Source organism: Sinocyclocheilus anshuiensis, unplaced genomic scaffold (assembly GCF_001515605.1).
Source record: "Sinocyclocheilus anshuiensis isolate Anshui unplaced genomic scaffold, SAMN03320099.WGS_v1.1 scaffold2786, whole genome shotgun sequence".
NCBI classification, from domain to species: Eukaryota; Metazoa; Chordata; class Actinopteri; order Cypriniformes; family Cyprinidae; genus Sinocyclocheilus; species Sinocyclocheilus anshuiensis.
In genome coordinates, this window is record NW_015548182.1 from 148,001 (window position 1) to 158,233 (window position 10,233).

The window sequence follows — 10,233 nt, forward strand, 5'->3', positions numbered from 1 at the left end:
TCTGACAGGTAACAATTTCTGATTTTTAAACAAGCATGTATGTACATTTGTGCAAACTTTAAATTGAGCAAAATGATATTACTTAGAAATGGTTATATGCAGGTAAGCATGAAAGCCAATACTGGGCCCAAATGAACTTAATTCAACTAGCTATTAATCTACTTGCAGTTTATTCATTCACATCAAGTCCTATTAAACACCAGGAACTATTCATTGTTCATTTTGAGTTGGACATTACAAAAAGCAGTAACCCACAGTTCAGTAAGTGAGGCATAGCCTCAGTAGCGCCTCACTGCAGAACACAAGATCCAGGGGGCATGGTTGGATCCACATCTAGTGGGTGGAGATGGGTGGCTTTAGGGATCAGGGGGTGGAGACGGGTAGGTTTAGGTATATGTAAGGTGGGAGGAGATGGATCTTGATCCAACCACGCCCCATTGATCTTGTGTCCTGCAGTGAGGATGTTTTTTTACACTCCAAAAAAAAAAAAAACCTGACTCGTTAGATTAATTATTTTGGTAGGCTAATTCGCTGATGAGAACCGAATCATAGGAGTCTGGGAATCAGAAATTTCATTGTAAGTTTTTGATTCACTAAAAAGAACCGTATTATAAGATTTAGCATTTCTGAATCACACTAGGCCACACCAGTCACACTGTATTTTTTTCATTCACTAAAAGAACCAATTTTAACAAGATTCATTCGGTAGGAAATCAGACAACAACGATCGCGCTTTTTTTGAATCACCACAAATGGGCCACTTCATAACAGTTGTCGTTTGGGAATTCGTTTTGGGAATTGGACTACACTGGTTGCACTTGCATCGAAAGCACTTTGCTTTGATTCGCTAAAAAGAACCGGCTTATAAATCGCACTACACAAGTGGGGCTGCATGCTTTGGAGTCACTAAAAAAAGAACCTACTCATAGGAGCCATGCGTTCAGGAATCGGACTGCACATGGGTCACGCTTCAGTCGTTTACCGCGTTTTCTGTCCACATCAGCGGAACAATGAACGTTCGAGAACCGAATCAACAGAACCGAATCATGAAAATAATTCAGTTTTTAATTTTGTAAAGGAAATTTAACGTTTTCTCGGATACCGACCTTACTAGTCAATGAATTCAGTATAAACTGAAGTTTGAGTATTTTAATTTGATAATATTAAATAAAACTAGATAAACAATGAATAAAAAAAGGGCTACTCAAAATAGATTCAAATAAATAAAATGCGTAGGCCTATACACATTAAAATAATAAATAAGACTAATAAAATTGATAACATGACTGAATAAATAAAAAATAATAATGAATAAATAAACAAATAGTCCTATACTATGTAGAAAAAAATTATATATTTAGTGTAATGTAGGCCTAACTAATGTAAATAACAGAAACTAAATATTTTCCAAATAATATTTAAACATTTATAATATTAATGTATTTTTATATTTGAGGGTCCGTGGCATTGAAAAGCCCTGCTGTACAGCAGCCATGACGCGCGCACCCTCAGCAGCATCTAGTGGCTGATGCGAGCATCACTCTCGGATGAGAGAGAGACAGAAAGGGAGAGATAGAGCAGCTGGAGCGCTTCACTATGGACCAGCACGGCCGCTGCGCACTCTGACCGATCGTCTTCACTCTCGTTTTGCTTGGACAACTCTCCAAACACACAGGTAGGCGAGCGCGACACTGTCCGGGTGCAGATCTCTAGCAGCATCACACATGTTCATGATGGCACAATGAGGAATAGCGCAGATCATCTTGGTTAGCATGGATACTAGTGCGTGGAGGCGCACCTTCCTCCAGAGCCTATGGTAAAAAAAAAAAAAAAAGAGTCTCCCCGTGGATATGATGAAGGCAGGGCAGGGGTGTGTGCAAATCAACAAAGCCGACAAAACACTCAATTAGAATGCGTAAAATGTGTGGACGGTCATTCAGGTGGATGGGAAGATTCGCGTGGAGTAGTATAGGGAGGTGAAGCGTTTGCAGACACATTTTACGGGTTGGATACAGTGCATCTAAGGGGATGTTGAACCTCTGTGTGTGCGCAGAAACGTTCTTGAGATTGTCATTTACGCAAAACGTAATGGTGAAACGACATTCCGATTCAGAGTATCGAGAAACCTGTAACAAAGGGCAGAGCGTTTGGTGCGCACCTGTTCTGAAAGGGTTAATGCTCGAGAGATGCTGAAGTAGGTTATTTGAGCTAGTCATCCAGAACATGCATAAAGTTATTAACGCAACCCTGTTTGGTTTATAAATAGAATGAAAGCTTAATGACAGAAACTGTTGAAATGAAGATATATGGGTCAATAGACACCAACAGATCTATCAAGTTAGTCTGAAATATATTCAAAATGCAATTCCTACAATGAATGGGATACACTTGTTTTAAGGTGAACAAATATCAGATTTTTGAATTTAAAATCTATTTAGAATTTCAAAACAAAGTAGTTTGCCCTGTTATTATTATTAATATTATTTACTAAAAAAGTCACACAATGAATAAAATTAAATGGCTTTAAAATATTAATATTTTATTTGTTAAAAAAAACTTTTGTGGCATATTTAGACAAGTTGTGACCATTTTCACATATAATTATTATTTGAAAACAATTTTCTTTGTTTTTTTATCATACCTATTTGCCATTGACCCATATATCAACAAAAGCATATATTCATTTTTGTCTTGGATTTTGTGCAATTATAATTATGAAATCGTTTCCTTAAGTTATTGTTGAAGTCTTGTAGTAAGGTTTAGGATCTCGGTTACCTATTTAGCTGTTTATTTGTGTAGTTCATAAATTGTTTTCTAATGAATATTTGCATGGACACATAGAAAGATACAGTTCTTTCATGTCTTGACTGATAACAGTGCATGTTGTAACAAGGACAGCCTACCATTAAAAAGCATATTATAGACTGGCCTTAGAATGGCCTAAGAGAATAGCCTTGTAGTAGAGAAACAGTTCAAACTTTTGGTTAAAATGTACCACAACCCTAAACCAATGCACTTGCAAACAAAACATAAAAACTCTTATTTTATCTTTGCATTTCTCCTAATATTGCTTTTTTAATAAACTTGTCATTATATGCTGAAGATATACTGGCTCTATGATGAATTGCTTATGCCCCTGTATTGTAAGCTGCTTTGGATAAAAGTGTGTGCTAATGTAAACGTGAATGTACCTTCAACAAGGTGTGTCAAAACCATTGTTATAGGCAAAACAAGCATTTGTGCAGTTTGATTCATGTTAGAGATATGAGATAGCCCTGGTCTCTTCCCCTACATCTTTAGATCTACATGAACTTTATGGTGATCAAATGTGATTCTCTGATGATGATGAGAAAAAAAAAGAATGACATTGTGGAGTTTGTTTGTATAGCAGGGCAAGAAAATGCATTTTTATGATTTTTATGTCTTTGGATTCTTAATGCCACAACCCTAATATTTTACAATTCAAATTTGAGTTAACCAAATTACACCTGTCCTCATCTTCTGCATGTTTTGGACTATACAGTACTTCCCTCAAACAGAACTAAGGTTAGCAGTGTAGCTGAAGCATGTTGGCGACTTCAAGTGTTTCTTCCAGTCTTCATGTAAGTATTAGATCTTTGCAGGTGTGCCCTCTTTATTGTTTCTTATGCCCACGCACGTATCCAAATATAGATCCATATATCAACGGATAGGACTTTGTGGATCATGCTAAGCAGGCTGAAAATTATAGATACTTCCAGAAGAGGTGGAGCCTGGCAGAGGCTTTGTAAATGTCTACATCTGTGCTGCTCTAGCATTATAGATTCCTAAGCTGCAGTATGTACACCAGAGATTCTCAAGTGGTGGGTTGCGACACAAAAATGGGTCACAGATCTTTTCTGATATGGTGGTTAAAGGAATAGTTCACCCGAAATTTGCTGAAAATGTACTATTTTCAAAATGATGAGTTTTGGAGAAATGTAGCATTACATCACTTGCTCACAAATGGATCCTCTGAAAGAGAGTCCAAACATTATGGTAACACTTTAGTATAGGGACCAATTCTCACTGTTAACTAGTTGCTTATTAGCATGCCAATTATTAACATATTGGCTGTTTATTAAAGCACATATTCTGCATGACCATATTCTACATCCCTAATCCTACCCAATACCTAAACTTAACAACTACCTTAATAACTAATTATAATCAGCAAATTAGGAGTTTATTGAGGGAAAAGTCATGGTTAATGGACCTTAAAATAAAGTGTGACATTTATTACTGTGGCTTTTGACTCTGATGGCACCCATTCACTTTCATTGGTAAGCAAGTAATGTAATGCTAAATTTCTCCAAATCTGTTTCAAACCAACCCGATCTCATGAAAGTGCGTATAAATAGTACACCAAATAAAAACAAAAACTCGTGGTATTGATACGCAAAAATGGACTTTGGCGTGTATATGCTACGCGATGGGTAGGTTTAGGGTTGCGGGGTAGATGCATATCATATGTACGCGAAAACTGCGTATCATATGCACGGCAACAAATTTCGTATCATGTGCACGTGAAAACTGCGTATCATATGCACGCCAAAGTCGATTTTTGCGTATCAATACCACGAGTTTTCATTTTTATTTGGCGTACTATTTATACGCATTTTCATGAGACCGGGCTCTTCAAACTAATCTACATCTTGGATGGGCTGAGAGTGAGTGCATATTCAGCAAATGTTTATTTTTGGGTGAATATTCGTTTAATGGCAGGGGAAAAAACAAGGCCAAAAGCTTGATAGACCAGCTAATAAATAGGATTATCAACTTGTAAATGAGAAGAGAAAACCCATATTTGTTGTTGTCGAGGACAATATTGGAGGACATATCAGCCTATGTCATGTTAATATAGTACAGTTCATGACAATATTAATGTTTTTTTTAAGTTCATATTGATTGACACTACTTGATGTTGAATGTAAAAAAAATCTGGGTCCTGAAGCAAAACCAGTTGAGAACCACTGCTGTAGCCATTTGAACCTTATAGTCGATAGATTTAATAACCACTAATTGATAAATGTGACTTAGTCAGACAGTAATCATAAAGAAAAAACGGAGAATGCTTTGTTTTGCAAATCTGTAAGATCTGAGAAGTCGACTGGTGTTGTCTTGAGTCATCGGTGCATCATAGAACTAACTGTCTACTTCTAACACTAGCTGGAGACGACCACACATATTTATACTGTCCGGATTGCACTGAAACATCTTCAGCATCTTCTGCTGGAGACCTTTAAATGATCAAAGCTTTGGTTGTAATTAGGTCTCATCTGTTACATGGATAAATGTTCCTCGGCTTGAAGTAGGCCAGGAATACCTGCAGATGTATTTGCTTTCAAACAAGCACAATGCAGTAATAAGGAATTATAAGAAGTAGTAAAGGTTTAAAAAGCTTAAATACAATGCAGGAAACTTACTAATTCTGTGACTATCAGTTGGGCTGACGTATACACTGAACTGTGTGACGGTTAGAAATGTGTTGATTTTGCTATACATATTATACTGCAGTAAATATGTTTGTGAAGCATTTAGCAGGACTGATTTATATTAACGATTCATATTATTTACACGTGAAAGTAACAAAGAAATTCGAAAGCAAATTAAAATACAGAGCAGGATGTGCCACAAAAGTTGTGTGCCAAATGCCTTGGTTGAAATGAAGAGTTTATTTTAGTGCTGTCAAACGATTAATTGCGATTAATCGCATCCAAAATAAACGTTTTTGTTTACATAATATATATGAGTGTGCTGTGTATACAGTATTTATGTATATGTAAATACAAACACATGTATGTATATTTAAGAAAAATGTTATGTATATATAAAAACAGGCAGATACACAGCCGAACATGAGTATTTGTGTATATTGTGCTGTTAATGGTGGATCAGTTGCACTGACAGTACTTACAGAAACATTTACAGTGCATTGTGTCTGTTTTAGCTCAATCACATTACACACAAAACGCTTATCTGAAGTAGTTTCCCGGCAGGCATTCTTTGTGGTTTGAGCTGTTGTTCGGCCTAATGTTTCTCTTTCTTCAGCTGTCAGCAGTGTGTTTACATCTGTAGAGACGGGGATGTAAACAGTGTTCCCTTGGCTTCTTATTTGTTTGTTCATCCTGATGCTTAATTAGTTAATTGTTATATTGAGACAACAAACTGAAGTATATCTGCTGGAGTGTTCTTTCTGAATTAACATGCAATACGTTTTCAGTTAACAGTGTCAAAGCAATTTCTTAACATTTAATTACCCCCTAAATCATGTCAAACAAACAAAAAGCAAGCAAACACAAACTAGAATAATTGTACTAGAATAATTGTTTGTATTGTTATTCAGCAGAGGCCAAGTCTGCAGGAATGAGACTTAAAGGAATAGTTCACCCAAAAATGAAAATTCTGCCATTATATATCATGTTGTTCAAACACTTTTTGCTTTTCTGAATATATATATATCTCAAAATTCAGATTTTTTTTTTCTCGAAATTCCGAGTTTGCATCTCTCACTTCTGACTTTTAATTTTCTCGGAATTTAAAATGTACATTTTGCTATTCTGTTTTTTTTTTTCTACCATGGAATAAAAGATAAGGTAATTGCGACTTTTTTTTCAGAATTCTGTCCTTTTTTATAATTCATATATTTTTATATTTATACTTTATTTTTTATATTTCACAAAATTCTGACTATTCTTCTCAGAATTGCAAGACATAAACTCACAATTGCAAAAAAAAGACAGAATTAATTAGGTTAATTTAATGCATTAAAATAACTAAATGTTAAATAAATAATAAATAAATTAATAAACTAAAACATTAAAAATAAAATAAATTTTTAATGACAGTATTATATACTGCCATTCAAAAGTTTGGGATCAGTAAGATTTTTTATGTTTTTTAATGGAGTCTCTTATGCTCATCAAGCCTGTATTTATTTGATAAAAAATACAGAAAAAACTAATATTGTGAGATATTATTTCAATTTCTAATATTGGTTTTCTGTTTTAATATACTTTAAAATATAATTGATCGCGCGGGACTTCTTCACAGAGAAGTACTGCGGCCTCGACGTGCTCGTCAACAACGCTGGCATCGCCTTCAAGAGTAAATCATTTAATCAGAAATTAACTCTTGAACCTATTCATTGCCAATGAAGTGAAATTACTGAACCTACACACAGAAGCCTGATAAAAATGCTCATTTTAGAAGAAAATTTTAAACGGCACTTAGAGGCTTTTGCATCTGACACACACACACACACACACACACACACACAAATATTAATAAAAACTGTAATAGTATCTCAATACTAAAATAACACTGTTCAAAAGTGCTGAAAGAATCATTATGGAAGCATAATTATGAAATGGAATCTTATTCAAAACAAGAATCGTTAAATTCCTCATGATTCCCATCCAGAGTCACAGCAGATCACGTGGTCTAGATCCCTCCGGCTCGGCTGGGTTCAGTGAAGATGTGTTGTTAATGTGATTTCTGACAGGCTGAGACGGGCCGCAGGAATCTGTGATGTGAGGGTGCTGTGCTGTGATCACACCTGTTAGCACAATAGCTGAGTCTCAGACAGGCTGAGAACAAGACACTTCAATAAAACGGCCTCTTTAACTGATTGAGCCTCTCACAAGGGATGCGCTGGGTTTAGCATCGCCTATGTGTCGCTTCACACATATCGACGAGGTGCATGTTGTAATTTCATTTCGTGAGAAGTTTATTTAATTACATAGGTTTGCTTGCTGTCTGCACGCATTGGCTTAAACATGCGAATTGACTCTATCTACATGTAAGTTCTCCACTTAGTTAATTATAGAAATAACTGTGGAGTTGGTGTGCTGAAGCTTTGTTTAGAATGAGATAAATAGCTTTTTATATCTTTGCATTATGATTAGTGGCAACAAATGATAATGATAAGTTGAAATAATGTGTGATTCAATTATACCAGACTACATTTGTAGTCTGAAGACATTTACATATACAAATATCTCACATATAGATATTTTACCCTGAACAAAAGTCGATCCACTTTGCTGCTTATTCTTGCCAAGAACAACAATATACAGGACAAGACCTTGACAAATCTGTAAAGCAAACAAACAGTCAATTTATTAATAGTGTTATTTAGGGGTAAGGAGGCTATCAGAAATAGTTGATACAACAGTAATATAATTACAGTTTGTACTGATTAATGATTAAAATGTTATTTGTAAAAAAAAAATCAATATTCAAAATAATATTAAAAATAATTTTATTTGCTTAGTTTTAATAATGTAATTGTAATATATTTTTATTTTTTACATGTTTTATTTATTTATTTATTTAATCAATTACAATCTAATTTTAATACACATTCACCTTATACAAAATCATTTATTTACACGGAACTTTCTGAAACAAAAATCATTTAAAGTTTTTGTAAACATTGCTCAAGGTTTAATGACACTAATATAATATTATAAATATGAAAATACTTATAATTTTTTAAATAATATAATATTTAAAGTCCACTTTCCTATTTTTTTTTATTTTATTTCATTTTATTTTAAATCCAAAGTACATTTATCAATTATAGATTTATAGATTAGTATTATGTAGATTTTGTCTTATTAAAAATGTAATTTAATTTGATTGTTTTGTTTAATATCGCTGTTTGTGTGCACTTTCTATTGATCGTGGCAGCATCATCAAATGATGTTGAAATGATGGAGAAGAGCATTATAAATGGAGATATATCCTGATGAGAAGCGTAGATGAATGTTTTAAAGAGCTTATTCAGATTCATTCCCCAGTGCATCTTAAAAGCAGACAGAAGTCCAGTGAGCAAGAAGATTTAGTGGATAGTTAGTTAGCTGCTGGTTTTTAACTTCCAAAATAGTCAAGGTATAGGGCTCCAAAGAGTCTATGAGCCGTGTGCATTGGGGATTTCTTTATTTAGAGCATGTTGAGGCTGGGGGATAAGGCATGCCTGTGATTAGCCTTTGGATGAGCTCTATTCAGACAGCCAAAGCTCTCTGTGGAACCACGCTGTAGTAAAACCCAGGACCCGGAGACAGCTGGAAGACAAGCTAACAAGCGGAATCGCCTTTGCACTGAGTGCGTCTGAACTCTCCACACTTTTCTACATTGAGCTGAATATGTGCAGCTGTAACTAAGGCCCTGCTCAGCATGTAAGCCGACTGCTCAGTGTCCAAATTCAGACTGGCGCTTAAGGGCACCTAAAGGTGGAGGCATTTGTGGTTATAAAGCTGGAAGCTGTTTGTTTCTATAGAGTCCAAGGCCCCAGGGGCCATTAGCTAAATCTTCTGTGCTTTGCGTGCTTAATTGTTCGCGATAAGAAGCTATTAACGTTAATAATTCACCTAGAGTTCCGTCAGAAACAAACATCTGGCCCTGATGTACACTCATTTGTGCAGACCTTAATGTGACCCACACGTCCTCTGGTGTAGAAGGAGCATGTGGATGTTTGTGAATCCATTAATGGGTGCGTGTGTCAACTTTGATGGGCCCTTAAAGACGAGAATCCAGATTTGAACACTAGTGCAAACCAAGGTTATTATAGTTTTGAATTTTTAAATTCGTTTTATTTTAATATAGTTTTCAAATTTGCTATAAAATTCAGTTTAGTTTGTATTAGTTTCATTCATACTTTTGTTAGTTTTAGTTTAGTTTTTATTTTTTGTGAACATTTTTATTTAGTTATTATATAGTTTAGTTTCAGTTTTAGTTTCAGTTTTAATTAAAGTTTAGCAGAATTAACAGATCACTTCCAGAGCGCAGGCCAAAGAAAGACGTAGGCATAATTTAACCATATAGCGACACAAAATTAACGCATGCTGAGATTGATTGGATAGTAAAAGAAAGCAGGCAAGCCTTTTTTACTAAAAAATCTACACAAGTCGTGCTTAATGTCATATCCAATGATGTGTGTTGAGATATTTAGTATGAAAATAAATGTAGCCTGATTTGGTTATGTCTTTTCTTATTTAACCATAATCATGATATTGTAACTGCGGTGCCTTGTTCACTTTTCCGTGAACAGCCGTGCATCAATCAAAACTGGGACTAATGAAATTCAATAATAACGGCAATCGCATTTAACAGTAAAGGCTTATATTTGAATGTTCTTTTCATTTATGAAGAATTATAAGCGTGTGTATGATGTGATTTAGCCAATGCACATTTGTTCAAAAGCCTGGCAGA

At 34.9% G+C, this 10,233-nt stretch overlaps 1 protein-coding gene across 1 annotated transcript in view; it reads left to right on the top strand.

The window, feature by feature from the left end:
- Positions 1-1,594: 1,594 nt before the first annotated feature.
- The window catches only part of LOC107704821 (anion exchange protein 3-like), a gene marked incomplete at its 3' end in the record, with an annotated part of 56,458 nt that continues 47,819 nt past the window's right edge, over positions 1,595-10,233 (top strand). The window contains exon 1 of the mRNA XM_016507847.1: positions 1,595-1,675. The remainder of the gene's footprint in view (positions 1,676-10,233) is intronic.